The sequence below is a fragment of the Vombatus ursinus genome, unplaced genomic scaffold, assembly GCF_900497805.2.
Source record: "Vombatus ursinus unplaced genomic scaffold, bare-nosed wombat genome assembly UNPS02014798.1, whole genome shotgun sequence".
NCBI lineage: Eukaryota > Metazoa > Chordata > Mammalia > Diprotodontia > Vombatidae > Vombatus > Vombatus ursinus.
The window spans coordinates 19,214,130-19,232,289 of record NW_020954576.1 but is presented as its reverse complement, the minus strand read 5'-3'; the positions used below and the strand labels follow the sequence as shown (position 1 = coordinate 19,232,289).

General features: G+C 41.6%; 1 protein-coding gene and 1 non-coding gene across 4 annotated transcripts in view; one reads left to right on the top strand and one right to left on the bottom strand.

Moving 5' to 3' along the window:
- The window catches only part of LOC114050142 (serologically defined colon cancer antigen 8 homolog), a 268,476-nt gene that overhangs the window by 26,217 nt on the left and 224,099 nt on the right, over positions 1-18,160 (bottom strand). The gene's annotated exons all lie outside the window — the stretch shown is intronic.
- Positions 176-299, top strand: LOC114050271. The gene has a single exon (XR_003569976.1). It is a non-coding gene; the product is annotated as a U4atac minor spliceosomal RNA (small nuclear RNA).

Here is an 18,160-nt window from a genome sequence, read left to right as displayed (position 1 = left end):
GGGTTCAAAACATACACTTTATAAGTATATGATTGGGGAGTTATAACTAGACAACAGTTTGCTCATTAAGGATCTGGGTGTTTTAATGGCCTAGGAGGGAAAGTTGAGGCAGCAGTGACGTGGCAGCCCCAAAGGAGGAGGCAATTTAAGGTTGCATTAAGAGAGCCCTTGTGTAACCATCCTTTTCATGGGGTCGCGTTACTGCCCAATGAACGTCTAGTGAGGACAGTACTGCTAACGCCTACACACACACACAAAAGAGAGGCCTTGTGCTCAGGGACTAGACGATTTCTGAGGTCCCCTTTAATTCTAAACCCTAGAATTCTCTGATCTACACAGACAGAGCTTATGATGCTGGGGAGAAGAACATTTATGATGCTGGAAAAACAAGTGGACTCTAATCCTTTGGTGTATGAACAGAACATATTTATTTACCACATTTATTATGTACCCAAGAGAGACAGAAGGCTGGCCTTGGAATCATGAAGATCTAGGTTCAAGTTAAGCATCTGACACATAATGGATGTGTGACATTAGGCAAGTCATGTAACCTCAGACTTTCCCAGGCAACTCTATAAGACCACGAGTTACAGAACAAATTCCAATCTAAATTGATGAAGGGAATTTGTCATTAGGAGCTCCCTACACCAATAGAAACACAAATCTAGTATGCCTGCCCCCCCCCCCCAAAATATTAAGTACCTCCTCTGTAAAAGACATTGTGCTAGGCATGCAAAGATAAAACAGATATGATCTCTGACCTCACAAAATCTATAGTCTAGTAGGGGAGCATCTCTTTGCATTCATTTTCCAGCCAGACATTTATTTTTATAATTCATTAGTTTGTGCCTTTGAAGTATACTAGCAATGCATGGGATAGATTTTTGCCCCTTGTGAAATATAAATGGTTGGATTATGTCATGAGTAGGGCAAAAGTGGCTACTGAGGTCAACCAGTGGCCAAGAACTCCTTTTGAAGAACAAGATTGGATTACATGTGTGACACTTTGCTACCAAAAAAGGCACCCAGGGCTACTTCAGTCCCTGTGGGCACCTTGTACTGTGCATTGATTAGGCAAGAAAACAATCTCAAGGAATAGGCTGTTCAGTTAATGTTTCAGGGTTTCCAGGAATGATTACGTGGATCCAGTAAGTTCATTAAGGTCATCAAAGCCCCAAGTATTGAAAATAGCCAATAAAAAACCCACCCAGGGAAGCATTATAGTTTACTCTGTCATTAGAAATAAGTTCAGTTCAGGTCCGACTAATCTGTCTGTGAGGACATAGGACGAGTCACTAAGGACTTTGTTGTTCAAAGGTTGAGTAATAAGGTGCTTGAAACATTCCTGCGTGAGGATGACACTGATTGTATGTTTTGACCCTTTCTGGGCAACATCTCTATCACTTACTGACTTTACTTCATTTTCAGAGAGCTAAATGGGAGTTTGCCTTGATTACTTTTTAATCTATTTCCAAACCTTTTCAAAAACTCCATGATATCACTTGTCTTTTTAAAAAAATTTCTTCTATTTTAATTTCTACTTCTACAATAAAAGCAATGGTATGCCCTGAAAAGGTGAAAAACAAAATACAGTTGTAAGGAAACAGATTTCAGGGAAAACAGACCTTGGTAAGAAAATATATTCCACTTGATTGTTCAAGGGTTATCCTGAAGTTTAAGGGAAACAGATTTTTTTAATGACAAAAATACTGTTTTTCTGAAAAGTCCTGCCATACATACTAAACAAGCCCAGGCTGTATTTTCCAGTAAATATCACATCATCATAGTATTGGCTCCTTAAACACACAGCCTTTGCTCTTTCTTCCTCACCTCTGTATTCCTTCTTTCCTCATTTCTCCATTCTTCCCTCTTTATTTTTTGACATACCCAGTGATGAATAGATTTCTTCTCTCCGGCTCATACACAACCTCTCTTGTCATGCACCCTCTTTGTCAAATACATGCTGGCACTCCACCCCCCATCCCTTTGGGTTCACTCCCCCTATTTGACATACAGACTCTGTCACACATTATACACCCCTTTAGTTCATACCCATGATCTCTTCACATTCACATTTAATGATCCATCAGCAATACAACGGTTCTCCCTTCCTCGCCCTACCACTCTTGCCAAAGTCTCCCACGTGGATGTGGACCTGCTGTAGATATCCTGCCTGACACTTTTTATTTTGAGCAGTTTCACCTACATGCCATACTTGATATGAAGGCAAGAAGGCCAGTAATAATATCAGGAAATGGAACCAAAATACTAACGACCTTTATTGCAAGAAATTCCAATGCTCTGGACACATGTAAAAAAAATGGAAATGGGCAAGATGCCCAACTGGCCATAGTGTGATGGGCTGAAATGGGAACGTGGTGTACAGGACAAATATTCATAGGTACAGGGCAGGCAGAAGTTGAGGTGTCACCTCTTCAACCCTTCCACTACTATGATCTTGATCTGAGCATTTATTAGCTTTTCCCTACTAATCAAATCTTCACGGCTCTAGCATCTTCCTTTTCTAGTCCATCTTCCTACCATGAGGCTAATCTTTTCATTTAACAGCTCTGATCATATCCCTCCATCACTGAAAACTTTTGTTGGTTCTCCCCAATGCTTACCAAAAAATAATTCCAAACTCCTGACATCAGTTTTGCTCCTACCTATCTTATATCACACACACTACTTGTATTTGTGCATATTTCCCTCACTACTCCTCCTTTCTATGAGTTACCCACGTTTGCTCACATGCCAGGAATGCTTTTCCCCACTAACTCTACAAGCTCAAATCTTACTCATTCTTCCAGTCCCCCTTAAAGGCCATCTTCTCCAAGAAGGCTTCCTGAATATACTTTGACTCTCTCCTTAACTTGTATGACGTTTTGTATTTATCCGTGATGCACTTATCTTCTTCTGGGCTACACTCCAAGACTCCGATACTCCTTCAACCACCAGACAGGTCCAGGGTCTACTCATCTGCCTTGCCCCGCTTCTCTTTTCACATCAGCCACCAGTCCAAACCCAACGAGCCTCCTGCAATCCATTCTGGGAGAGATGACCTTAGTGGAGTAAGCCTCAGGCTGAGGAAAACTGGTTGGTGATTGGACAGTAAGTACTTAAAACATGCCACCCTAAGCATGTGCCTTAAATCTTCCCCTCCTTTGATCTTTCACCTGTTATTCAGGAATTGATAAGTCAGTATTACCTTTATTTCTGTTAAAATCAAAACAAAAGAAAACAAACAAAAAGAACCCCACATGATCGTGGGCTGACTAGGCAGAGGCCCCTTCAGTGGCCACCACACCCCAACGCCCTCCCACTCATCCATGTCACCCTCATCCCGCGAGTGTCCCTAGCCTATTCTTCCCTGTCCTTTTATTGTGCTCTCTGGAACTCCCATTCTATTGTTTTTAAATGCATTTCATATTAGTTATGTGCCCTATCCTATTTATTCCTTTGTATATATAAGAGGCAGCATGCTGTAGTGAATAGTGTGCTGCACTGAGAGTCAAGAATCCCTGGGTTCCAATCCTACCTCTGACACCTACTAGCTGTGTGACCTTGGGCAAATCTCTAAAGATCAGTTTTTCTATCTGTAAAATGAGGAGACTGGACTCGGTTACCTCTAGGTCCCATTCCTACTCTAAATCTAGGATCTTGTATCATGTATTTCATTCTCTATAGACGTGCTGTTCCCCTGCCTCCTCCCTCCCCCACCCCCAGAAAACTGAAGCACCCTGAGGGTATTATAGACAGTTTAATTTTTGTCTCTGTACCCCCAGCACCTAGGACAATGCCTCGCATAGAGTAGGAGCTTAGTAAATGCTTTTCTTCTACTGAATTGACCTCCAGAGTAGGAAAAGACAGAAATCATCAGATCACCTAGTGCCTCCACCACTGCCCTCAATGTCCCACACTCCTGTGGCTCAGGGCAGGCATCTGATCCTGGCATAGTGGGCTTTCTCCACAACATGACGTCTTGCAGCCCAACACAGGTCAACCAGTGCACAATAACAGACATTTTCTATACCACTATACCACGTATGAGAGAGGACTGGCTTTTCCAATTCAAGACATCTGACCGTTTAAAAAAAAAATAAAGACATGCAGAAGCAAGATTGCAAATAAGGTAGCACAGTTGTGAACTCATAGGAAACAACAGTAGCCAGTCTAGCAGGTGAGTGTATGGAGACCAATCAGGCTGCTCAGTGAGAAGGTCATCGACATCAGGAAGGAAAAGAGTGTGCCACGTACTGTTTGCAAGCGGTCCTAGGTTTTGCAAACTGTAGATGTGCATGAAATAACAACCAGGAGTTATGTAGCCCTTCAAGGATTCCAAAGTGATTATTTTCCCTGTGAGCTAGTTGGTAAAAAGTATTTTCCACCCCCATTTAACATCAGAGGGAACGGAAAGCTTCAGAGACATTAACTGATCTGCCCATGGTCATTCAACTTATCATTTTCTCAAGGTGAGTGCCAGGTTCTAAGCCAGGTCTCCTGACTGCAAACATAGGATTTTCCCCTGTTCATCACTGGGGGCAATAATGAAGAAGAATGGAGTCATGGACAATCCCAAATAATGGATTCTGGAATCATCAAACTTCGGGGCTCGATGGGACACCGGAGAGAGCTTGAAGTGTTTGTCTTTGCAGCAAAGTTGCAGGTGTGGATTCTGTCAGAAACAAACCTGTGCACGTGTTCACACACATACATTTGACTACAGAATAGATGTGTCTTGCTTTAAGTAACAGACATATTACTCCAAAGTTCCGTATAAATCAAATGTCTGCAAACTGACTCCTTTTTGAAAGCACAAGAGCAGTTTGCCCCTTCATTAAAGGAACCCGATGGTGAATTCATTTTTTGGTAAAGAAAACAGTCACTCCCAATTTAACCTGTTTCGCAAGTTTGGACTTTGTTTAATTGCAGGAATGTCCCAGTATTAAACTGATGCTTTCTGACAGGAGGAAACAACATTAGGAGAATGGGAAAAATGAGATCTATGCCCGTCACAGAATGTATTTTCTTCTCCAAAGTGCTTTCCTGAGAGCTTTATTTTGGAAACAGAGTGGAGTAGAGAGGCAGTTGTCCTCATCAAAATGAAAATCTTTCCCCCATCTACGGTATCACTTTGTGGAGGACAAACAACAAAACTAGTAAGGAATCTAACAGTTCTCATTTAGGTATTAAATCCACATGGCTTAGCTTCTTCTTTGATGTAACTGTGCTTTAATTCATTACGGATTACAGGTCTTAGTAAACTGCACGGTCACCAGAAGTAGAGACATCTGGCTTTCTTCCTGCCAGTAGAGAAAGTGCCTCCATGAATTTTTTTTTTATTTTTTATCTTTTACTTTACATTAGATAAACACAAAGGTGAATCAATCTGCTCCTTTTCTCATCTAACCCCTGCTCTATCAACTCCCATAGCTTCCTATTACTTCTAGGCTAAAACATAAATTCTTCTACTTGGCACTTAAGACTTTTCACAACCTAGATCCACTCTAGCTTTCTTGCATTTTTTTATGTGTTTCTCCCTTTCACGAACTCAACAGTTTAGTCATATTATCTTTCTTGCTCTTCCTCACATTCCATCTTTCATCTCCATGCCTTTGTACTGGTTGTCTCCAAAGTCTGAAGAACATTCTCTCCTCACTTCTCCCCTTCAGAATTCCTAGCTTCCATTTAGGATCAGCTTAAGTATGACCTTTGTGACATATAAAAAGTTCAAGAGACATAATTTCTGGGTAATTAATCATCTTATTAATTATGGTAGTGAATAATGCCAAAGACTCCTCAAGGAACCCACTCAACATTAATATGCCCTTGGGAAGAGTGTGAAAATCAACTCTGATTGGTTAACAAGTAATAAGAGAATGAATATTATAATGAGGCAGGCTTATTCTAGTGAAGGTCTGGGGGACGACACTCAGCACTAACTCTAAAGTTACTTAACTTGGGCTGACGTAAACTAGTTGGTGACAAAGAGACTTATGTTGGACAAGAGACTTATCAATACACCTAACATCCTATCTAGGGTAATCTAGACGAAAGGGGGGATCTACTTCTACCCAGACCTCTCTGACTAAAACACAATGGGCTGGAATCCACCAATTCACCTAAACTAAAATTTCTTTACCTTTTGATTAGATCTAAACTTTCCCAGTTGGTTGCATCTTGCCCCAATATTTCATCTCAGTATCAGCCCTGTACTTCAAAGGCTATCTGAATAGCCTACAGAGGTTGATTTCTATATGAGGAAAAGGAAAGAGAAAAACTTTAGTCCTAATTCAATAACTGGCTATTAATACAGGAAAGAAATAATCATTTCTCTCACCATCCACATGAAGCCTTTCTTGACCGTTCCCCTTCCTCTATCTGCAATATTATCTTGTATTTGTTGTGTTTATAATACACATGTGAGTGATGTCTCTTCCAATAGAATGTAAGCTGCCTGAGGGCAAGGACTTTTGATTTTTTTTTTTAAATCCAGTGCCTAGTACACAATAGGTACTTAAAACCTTAAATGCTTGTTGACTGACTGATTGATTGGTTTCCAGACTGATTTATTACCAATAATGAAATCCCAGCAGACATAAAGCTGCCTGTGATGTGATGAATTTCAATGAAGAAATCACATTAATTCAAAATAACGTATTTTATTCTGAGACTCAAAAATTATTAGTTTCACATTATTTCAATTAATGAATTAAAAGCCATGCACAAGTGGTGAAAGTGGACAAGGATGACTACTGCTTCAGTACCTGAATTTAACCACTGCTCTGGTGAACTCTCTAGACCCAGAGTATCATTCCAAAGGTGAAAGTAGTTTCACATGGTTGATATCAGATTTCCTAATGCCCAGATCCAACTTTGTTCAGTGATTACTTGAATAGGTAACATGTGATGGGCAATTCTGGAAATCATTTGATCTTTAATTATAAGAAATTAGATTCATGAGTGTGTCATAATTCTTTCCACTTTCATTTGCTATCCTATCAAATCCCTCTATTCACCAGAGATAGGGTCAGTCTTACATACTTGCAAAATGCTTTTGCAGTGTGTTTTCTGAGGAGAAGATGGAAAAATAGCTGTGTAATAATAAACCTTTTCCCCTGCTTTCAAGTGCAGGAAATCTGTCTAATAAGGGATACGGGCTTTTATTCCACAATTAAGAGATAAATTTAAAATGGAATTCCTTCTGAGAAAGCACATTGATGGGGCAGCTAGGTGGTGCAGTGGATAGAGTACCAGCCCTGGATTCAGGAGGACCCGAGTTCAAATGTGACCTCAGACACATAACACTTAATAGCTATATGACCCTGAGCAAGTCACTTAACCCCATTGCCTAGCCAAAAAAAAAAAAATGACTTAATTTGTATAATGCTTTTTGTTAATTAGGGGGAAGTAGGAGAAAAGAGAAGCACGAGGAGGGGGCACCTCAAAGGGAAGGAATAGCGCAGAGAGGAAGAAATGACTGAGGAAGAAGAGGTCGGGTGGCACTGAACATACTTTGAAGACTTCCACGTGCCCAGGGTGGGCTCTGGTCACAGTTCTTACAAGGCACGATCATTCTGGATAAGTACCTTTCCTCTGAAGTCGTTCAGGCCTCTATCACCTTTGCTTGGACTGCTGCAGCAGCAATAGCGCCCCGTTGATCTCCTCGTCTCAAATCTCACTGCTCTCCACCCCATCACAGCTGCTCTAATGATACCCCTAAAGCACAAGTCTGATCATGTTATTCCTCTATTCAATGAGCTCTAGTGGCTCCTAAATGTCCCTACGATCAACTACAAACCCCTCTGTTTGGCATTTAAAACCCTTCACAACCTAGTTCCAACACACCTTCCCATCATTATTCCTTTTTACATACGCTACCTTCTGGCCAAACTGACCTTCTTGCTATTTCTCACCCATGACATTCCATTTCCTGATTCTGTACCTTTGCAAGGATTGCATCTCATGTTGGAACGCACCTTCTCCTCACCTCCACCTCTTAGTTTCATTAGTTTCTAATGCACAGATCAGATACAGCCTTGTTATATAGGATAAAAGACACACACACACATGCTCACGCACACTCCTTAACCATCTAGCCTTATTTTGCATCTTTGCAACCATCTTTATCCAGAAGTAGCTAGGAAGCTCAATGGATAGAGCACTGGCCCTGGAGTCAGGAAGACCTGAGTTCAAATCCAGCCTCAGATACTAAACTTCTGTTTGCCTTAATCCACTGGAGAAGGAAATGGCAAATCACTCCAGCTAACTTGCCAAGAAAACCCCACGGATTTTCTATGCTATGGTCCACGGTGTCATGAAGAGTCAGAAATGACCAAATGACTGAAAAACAACCCCTTAATCCACCCTATGTTTCAGACTAGTAGCTCTTCTCTGAGCCTGTTTCTTCCCTCCATGTATTTGTGCAGGTTGTCTTTAATACCTAGAATGAGCTGTCTCCTCATCTCTGCCTGTCCAAATCCTTCTCTTCCTCTAAGGATCAGTTCTTTAAGACACCCCCTCCATCAACCCTTCTTTGATCTCTCCACCTGAAAAGTTTTCTGTCTTCAGATTTCCTAAAACACATTGTCTATAAGACATTGGTAGCATTTATATGGTGTTTTAGGGTTTGCAATACACTGTACGTATGTTCAGCAACCCTGTGAGGTAGGTACTACTATTACCCTCACTTTATAGATGATGGAATTGTGGCTCAGAGAATCTGACTGACATTACCAGGATCACACAGCTAGTAAGTGTCTAAGGCGGAATCTGAACACACCTTTACCCAATTCCATGACGTAAGGCTCTCTAGGTCGCTATTGCACCATATCTATATGTATGTCACCCCCACTAGATTGGAGACTTCTTGTAGGGAGAGGATTATGTCAGTAAATACACTTGTCTTCCCAGTACTAAGACAGTGCCTCCCATGCAGTAAGCTCTAGGAAATGTTAGCTGAATTGAACGGAAGCATCACAATCCTTCTAAGTATGTGACTTCATGGAGGCAACAGTTATCTTTTTTTTAAGTCATTAGTGAATATACAATTGAGACACAGCACGGTGTAGCGGCAAGAGCCCTGATTGGGACTGTAGTCTAGATACTTACTAACTGTGTGTTAATACCACTAGTATGGTGCCTCTCTGACAGGACTATCAGGGTCAAATAAGCTCATGTATGTAAAACATTTGGCAAACCTTAGGGCAATATATTAAAGCATTTATAGTAATAATTATAACTATTTTTGTTATTGTCACAGCTTCATACACCTGTTAAACATCCACATTGCAATATAACCTCCCAATAGAAACAGAACTCATAATACATTTGGAGTAGTGGGTGAGTTTTCCTGAGCAGAAGCACAAATACATTTATGATGGTTGTCTCATGGATTTGCCTTTGCATCCTCATTTACTGTGTTCTCATTTGGGATACAAATGTGCCCAGAATATTTGGACTGGACCTTTGAGTTCACTGATATGTCAGTAAAGAAATTCCTTCTACTAATGCACATGGGTATTTGCTTTGTAACCCAGAGTGACAGAGCACTGCCTAGGGGGATGGAGAAAGTAAAAATGCCCAGGGTCACACAGCCAGTATGTGTCAGAGGTGGGTCTCAAATGCAGGTCTTCTTGACTCCCAGGCCCAGTTCTCCACCCACAGTGTCACACACTGCCTCCCTCATAAGTGTTCAATGAATAGTAGGTGCTTAATAAATGCTTGTTGGTTGACAGACACAATAAAATTCATTCCATAGTAATTTTTTAAGCACTTACTATGTGCAAAGTCCTATGTGGTGTTGGGGGACATACAAAAATAACTTACTGCCAGGTCCCTGCCTTTGGGGAGATTACAATTGAGGACAGTCAAATCCTGATATTTCATATAGTTTTAGAGTTGGAAGAACCTTAGAAGTCATCAAAGCAAAGCCAAATCTAACTACTTCTACATTTCTCAAGAAAATCCCACAAGTCAGAAGAGAGAGTGGCCTGTTGCTAAAATAAAAACCTAGTAAACATAATCTTTAACAAAATCACAAGTGGAATGAATACAGAGAGAAGAAAATGCCCACCCTTAACATAAGGTGATCTAAAATAATAGCCTCACGTTCAGTTTTGCCAGTGCCAGGTGAAGTGGTTATGATCCTAAGAGAAGATGCCTGGGGCCCTGTCCTGATGCCCTGAGGACCTTCCTGGTGGGTTCCTGGGGAGGTCGCATGGCCCCTGAGCTCTTGGGGAATCTCAGCCGCCATGGCTGGGGTTCACGTCCTGTCCTTGATATACCAACAAGCCCCGTACTGGTAGGAGAAGCTCTGTCATTTCAGGGTTGCTTTTGTGCAGTCGGCTGATGTCTGTAGCCGAGCCCACCTGGCTGCCGTGGCCCAGTGGAATCAGAGCACAGCCACAGCCTCTCCATCACCAAACTCGATCACCCGGGCTGCCTGCTCTGGCACGCCTCTTAATTGGGTTTTAATACAAGTAATCTGATAACTACTCCTGGCTGTCTGCGGTAGCACTGGTGGTACTGAAAGCTTCTGATTTAGCGGCTCTTCCTGTCTACGCTGAGGCAGCCTCCCTGCTGACCCTTGTCAAAGAACCCCATCTGCTGGTTGCCACGGTAACTGAAGGCGACCAATTGAGCTGAACAGAGAGTGTGTCTCAGAAATAAAACAGGCAGCCAAAGGAATTCTGCTACGAGTAATAAATCACTTAGTAAAAAGGGGGTCCTTACACGGCTCTAAGTGTTATGATAATACGATTGTATAATTTTTCCAGACAGAGGGTTCGTGGTAGATCAGGAAGGACTGGTCCTGCTTACAGGCTTATTTGGAATTCAACAGAATCAAATTGCTGAAGAGACAAATACCTACAGAGCAATGTGTATAGAAGCATGGGGGAAAGAACTCTTCTATTAAGTTATTTTGTAAGATTTGCAGGGAAATCTGCATCTAAAAGGATTCATTTTGGAAAAGTGAAAAATTATTACTTTGTCCAGACCTGCTAATGTGTCCTATTGCAAAAATTCCTTCAATCAATGAAGACTGGAAACTCATCTGCAACTTACATGGTATTAGAAATTTGCTTGGGATGTTGAAAGGTCAGGTGACTTGCCTATGGATGAAGGGCAAGTCTTGAACTTCAGTCTTCCTGACCCCCAAGTTGGCCCTCTATCCCCTAGGCCATATTGCCCCTCTTAGTGCTCTGGGAAGACATTTTTCTAGGTAGAGAAAATGGGCAGAGACAAAAACACGCTGTGTATGTCCCCCTAAACCATATTAGAAGTCAAGTGATATGTGTATGTATATGTATATATGTGTGTGTATATGTGTGTATACATGTATATACATGTATGTATGTATGGGGCTTGCCTTGAGATGAAGAATACAATGAAAGCAACTAATTACCTGTCCCAAATGAAGCTTTCTGATATTAGAGCTCAAAATGCTTGGGTATATAGGATTACAGGTGAAATACCTGGTTCTTAAGTGCATAATGTGAGATGTTTCATAGGACCATCAAAGAGAGAGGGGAAGAAATTTTTTGTCTATGGAATGTTTCTTATAAAATAGGAAAAAAAAGGAATTTTTTTCCTGAGTTAAATATAGGAGAAAAAAGGTAGAAAGAGGAGTAAAATAAAGAGCACTATTAGACTGAAGTACTCTAATGTCCAGCTCACTTTGAATGTTCTTTGTAATATATATTCTGCTTTTTGGCCCCGGGAGGTGAAGAATTACTGTGTCTATTACAAAGCTCCTGGAGGTATCCCAAATGGTGATCTTCAGCAAAGTGTTGCTTCTGTAAAATCACACATCCCAATCACAGCTCTGAGAAGAGAATATGCTACCTACAGGCTGATTATCATAAATTTATAAAATTGTAAAGCTAGAAAGGACCTTAGAGATCACCTTGAAGGAAGGGAGAAAGGAAGGGAGGAAGGGAGGGAGAAAGAAAGGAAGAAAGGGAAGGAGGAATGGAGGTTGAAAGGAAGGAAAGAAGGAAGGAAGGTAAGGAAGGAGGAAGGAAAGGAGGATATGAGCATTCATTAAGCACCTACCATATGTCAGGCACTGTGCTAAATGCTTTAGGAATATTATCTTGTTTGATCCCCTCAACAGCCCTGTGAGGTAGGTGCAATTTTTATCTCCATTTTTATGTATGAGGACATTGAGGTAAATAGCCTCACTGTGCATTTAGCACAGTGCCTAGCATATGTTAGGTGGTTAATAAGTACTTCTTTCCTTCCTTCCTTCCTTCTTCCTTTCCCTCCCTTCCTTCCACAGAAGTTAAGTGAATTGCCCAAGGTCACATAGCTAGTAATCCAGGCTGAGGCCAGATTCGAATTCTGGTCTTCTTGACTCCAGACCCAGCACTGTACCACCCAGTTACCTCAATTCCTTCATTTAAAAAATGGGGCCCAGGAAGTGACATGACTTAGCTAGGCTCTGGTCAGTGGCCGAGGAGGTATCTGGTACTCTTTTAACTAAAACCGTGTTGCCCTCTCTGGTCATCAGCCCCTTTGTGGTCTCTGTGAAATGAATTTTTAGGAAGTTACTCAGAGGTGCTCCTGGCCTTCACTTACTCCCTACGCGTCCACATTCCTTGGCCTGCCAGGGGTGAGGTAGGAAGGGCCAGCACTGGAAGTGGTGTCACCCTCTTCTGCCCCAGTAGCATCAGTGAGTCTAACAGGGGCCAAGTAGCTATGGGCAAAGAGTCACGTGAAAGGAGGGCCCAAGAGGAAGCCATGGAGGCAAATGTCGTGCTGTGTACCCTTCCCCTGAGGCAGCAGGTTCCCCGTTAGTGAGAGGGAGGCAGCAAAATAGCATTCCTGCTTTCCCCCAACTTTCTTCCCCCCTCCCCCATGCTCGTGGGATTCTCCTGGGCAAAATCATCCATCAAGATTATTTCCTGTTTTTTTCTTTTCCTTTTTCAGAGCAACTGCTACCCAGAAACAAATGAGGGAAAGAGAAAAAAAAATTAACATCTTTGATGCTGGCAATAAAATATTTGTTTCAATGTTTCAGCAAATTCTGTTCAAAGAAATAGGGGAGTGGTTGTGTGTATACATGTGAACAAACTAGAGACCTTTTATACTCTTTGCAGGACAGAAGCGCAGCCCTAAGGATCACTCATCTCTTATTTCCCTAATCCGTACGTCACGACAGATTTGCTACGCAGTAAGCCTTTAACAGAAAAAAAAAATAGGTCCACTTTCATAATTATTATTAAAATCTATCTCTTGACCCATATCTGAGAGCTCTTTGTTTTGATGGGACTGAGGGAAAGCCATTTAACCCTTTCCTAAATCAGCTCCCCTCCCTCTTCGCAGGAATTTTGCAAGCACTTTCACAGTGGTCAGTAATTCGGCCGGTGCTTAAGTAGACACTTTCCTGAGGGCAGTCCGGTGCTCCCTTGTTCCCTAATTTTCCCTTCGTCTATGACAACCCAGTGCCTGGTTTTGGCCCCCAGGCTCCGCAGCCAGTCCTGCTCCCTCACAGGACACACTTGGCAGGGCTTTGGACCAGAGCTGCCTGTGTCTGGAGAAGTGTGCTGCTGAGGGGACCTGATGAGCCTCCAGTTTGGGGGGGGGGGGCTGGGGAACAGAGCATCTGGCTCAGTTAGCATGGGGACTGTCAGAGGTCTGGGGCTTTGGCAGAAGGGAAGGGATTAAACAGAGAAGGTGGCAGTTGAGAAGAGGAGGAGATAGATGAAGGCTTCATTAACTCACTGAGGAAACTGTAAACAGATAGATGCGGAAAGGGAAGTCGTTTCCCAGTGATGTGAAAGGTGCTGGGTGACTGTATTTGGGTTTCTTGCCTGTTAATTACTTACTTGAAAACAAATAAATGAATCATCATTTGTTGCTGAGAGTGTTGGATCTCAAATTTCAGTCAAAAGAATATAGAGAAAGATATTTGATGATAAAGGTGTAAAGAAATATGACAGACAGATTTTATAAAAGTGTCGAGCCGTGAATTTATTTCTACCTTTGTAAAGGACACCAAATTCTTTAGCTGCTCAAGTGGATTTGCTGATAAATTGTGAGAATTTAATTCAAGGAGGAAGAAGGAAAAAGGGAACTGTTTTTCCCAGCCCCCAAACCAACACAGAAGACATTTCTCCACCCCTTCTTCCTACTCAAAAAAAAAAAAAACAAACAAACAAAATATCCAAACCTAAAAACAAACTGAATTTGAGATTGTCCCTGAATAAGTCCTAGAAAACTAGCCTTGCAGGTTCCATGCAAACACTGCGAAGTCTTGATGGAGTGCCTTCCTGAATAGTTTCCCATGCGTTGTTGACCCTGCCCCTTACAAGGTCACATTCGGTTTCCCTTCTAAACTCTGATTCTCAATTCTTTGTCTCTGTTCTCCATCTCTCTTTCTTTTTCCTTCTTCAAATTCTCAGACACTGTTGAACCTTTACATACACTGCCAGTCTGAGACAGCACAGAATAATCAGTATATTAATTCAACTCTAAGACAGCAAGATTTTATAACACAATCTGCCCAACCTGAACTCTTTCCTTCAGAAACAGTTTGCCTTTAAAAAAGAAACTCCCAGCATGAACCTCATAAGAAGCGACATGTAGACAGTGCATGTGGTGCTTGGGCACACGGCGTAGAATTATAAGAGAATTTTTCACTTTGTTTCCTCAATGCCATGTGTGTAACGTACATGTGGACCAAACTGACATCAGACATTTAAAGAAAGGGAGAAAAAGGAGGGAGGAGGGGGGTGGGAGGGGAGGAGGGGTGCTGATAGGAGAGGGAAGGAGAGGGAGAAAATATGTTGATAAAAACAGTAACTTCTGTTAATCTACATTTTTCAGTCACTGTCTTAATTAAAAATGTTAAGAAATATGTTGCGGTTTAATTGTACTGTTTTGGTAAATTCTAATGCAGAAAAATTTGGACTCCAGCAATTTGAGTGGCAGCTTCTAATCCCTATGGCAGTGGATTTCCCGATAGGCAGAGAGAATAACTCACAAATACAATCAAGAAAGTGAAGATCTGGGGCAGGAGGATGCCCCATTCTGTGATTAGATGTTAAATTATCACAAATGTTTTCTTTATAGTGCCCTTCCCCACACAGGCTCCAATATGAAGATGTTACAAAGATGTAACAAAATCTTAGTCCTTAACATGGTGGGCATGACATAAGCCCTAAAGAAAAAAGGGAAAATGTCTGCTAAAATATGAGATGGGATATTTGTATGAGGAAAATTTGCACACACATGCACACACACACACACACCCCCCCATAAAGAATTCACAAGAATAAAATGACACTATTTTAAGCTTTTAAATGACAAGGTTGCCCTACAGAAAAGAAACCTTCTATGTCTGAAAGAAAGCTATAGTAAAGTCTCTAAACTGAACTGACCTTTGTTAAGATGACAAAAAGAATGTGCCTGAGCAACAAGTGCATTAAAATGCTGTGATCTTAAGCATGAGTTGGACATGAAACCTGAATTTGGGTTTCTAGACTCTGTGCCATCACCCAGGAGTGGAGCTGGGTTGTATAGTTACCAGGTTTCATTAGTCTGCACTGGGCAACCTTTGCAGATTAACGAATGGTGTCATTTACAAAGCAAAAACTCAAGATGCTTTTGCACTGCCAAAAGGGGGTTTTCAGGAAGTGATATATACTGTAAGTTCCCTGATTCCTTTAGGAGATGGCAGCTGATTCACAAGGTGGGTGGATAGCTCTGAGGACTGCCACAGGGACATTGACTTTTTTCATCTGCATGTTAGCAATTCATTACTGACCTCAGTGCCCAGAGACCGTATCATTTTGGGACAGCTACCTGTGTGAAATTAGGTGGTGGCCATAGCTTGGGTCCCAAAGGACTGAGATTCATAGTACAAGATGATCTACACCCTGCCAGTATTAACTTAGGTCAGGTTCTTAATGGTCTTGGGAGATATAATTTGTACATATAACAAATGGCTAGACTGCCTATTCTGGATTAGTTTGGTCAACCAAGCGGTTGTGGGTAATTTTGTTCCTTGAAATATAATTATTTCTTTGACCAAAATGAGCAAATCAACTGATCATTTTGCTATTCTGAAACTACAACTCAAAGTCTATCGAGTACCTCAGATCCAGTCATCTACAGTGTGGAGGAAATCAGTGTCAGCTTTTCACTGATCAAAAGGTATATTTTTCATGGACAATCACCTTGAAATTGTTATAAAACAAAGAAATAACTTTGGAAGATCTCTTAAAATTGCCTACAAATGCAGCTGAGATGCACATGGTGTTTGGCCAAGAAAATAAAGGTATTAGAATCATTTCAACCTCCAGTCAGTTTGAGAAGCCTCACAGCTCCTTCCCCCTTTACCCATTTAAAACAAGAGACTTGAACCTAAAAACCTTACTGATGGCAAGTGACATCTGATTGGTGTGTCACTGATAAATAATATTTTGAGATTTAAAAATCTATCTATTTTTCCCATTGGGATATGGGTGGAGGTGTGATGTTGGGGTTGCAATATCACTGGATTCCAAATCTCTGGCTCCAAGGTTATGTGGTTCTGTTATTCTAAGTCTTCAGTGCAATTTTTTTTTTGCAAGTAATCAGAATGCTAAACTCTGCACAAGAACTCAAACATCCAATTTATAGCTTCTAAAACAAACAGCATGGATAAGAAGTGATAGCCTCTCTGAGATCCTTTTCCTTTACTAATGAGCACTATTTCGAGGTTGATATTCAGCTGCAGACAGGGCTATGACAAGCAGGGTCATCCTGCAGACAGCATCTTTTATGGGTCTCATGGACAGGAACTAATCTTGTTCCCAGTCCACACAATCTCTGCATGTGAAGTCTGATGGGGCATTTACTCTAACGTGAGCAAAGAGACAACTTTCACCACATATGTGGTGATGATCAGTGCAACTGTTTTTGAATCCTGGGCTAACATATTAAGGAACTCAAGCCATCTGATCATGCTGTGGTTTGGGGGAATGAAACATGGGAGCAAACATGTACCCCCAAAGCCTGGTCAGCAGCCACAATTGTGACACAGTGATTCAGAGAATAGGACTTCAAGTCAGCAAATTGGTAGACTGGGCACACGTGCCAGCGTCAAGCACAGAGGATTTGTTCATTTTAATTAATAAACGAAAGGAGACAGAATATGGGTGCAGCGAGTTAGGGGAAGCCAGAAACTTAATTGTTAGTTAAAAAGTTCAGAGTCAAGTCTCCAAGTTTCCAGTACATTAGAAAAAAGAATACATGATAATAGGGGGAGAAAGAAGCAGTACCCGCCTGAGGGCCAATTGCCTCTCCAGCAGCGGGAAGGCTGTTCCGAGGCTTGCAGTACCATTTGTTCCATTACACATCTCCTGAAGCCTTTTAGAGAGAGCTAAAACAACTGCCTGTACCAACACGACACATGGCTTTCCATCCCGACTCTTTGCGAATCCAGACGCTCCAACCATCTTTCTTTAAGATGCCATATGGTTGGCAGAAGCCTGTAGATCTAACAGCACATCTGCTTGTACGTTACTTCTCCCCTCCATCCCCCACTGAAAGAGAGATGGAGAGAGAGAAGGAGAGCAGGGAAGAAAGAGAGAGCAAACAAATATCTATATCTAGCTATCCATATAGACGCATATATAGGCATTTACATACGTGTACATATAAACATTGTAACCGATTTAAGGTCTCTTAAAAGAAGGACAAGAAGTAATTTAGGACGGGATCGTTCATAAGTAGGCTGCACGGTGATTTATTCACCCAGCAGTGATTTAAAACTAGGTTAGAAAAACAAAGGGGATGGAAGACAGACTGTCTCTCCAAAGGGTGATTGCTTTAAACATCAATTCATTACACTCTCTTAGAAATCATCTTCAATGTTTTCTTGCCATGGGAGAGGAAGAGAGCACTTTTCTTGTTGTTGTTGTGTTTTTTTTTTAGTTGTTCTTTTCAGTCAGAGGTAGCCAGACAAGCTGAGAAACCAGCACATCCCAAATCCTGCTTTGTGAGCAAGCCCAGAGAGTCTGTATGTTAATGAATCTTCAGGAGTACATTGACACATTGCTTTTTTGGTATGATGAGCAAAGATTACTGACATTGTTGAAATCCTGGTTGTACTGGCATATACACGCCCAGGCTGCCTCTCTGGAATCTAGCCCCCACAAGACAGGCTGCA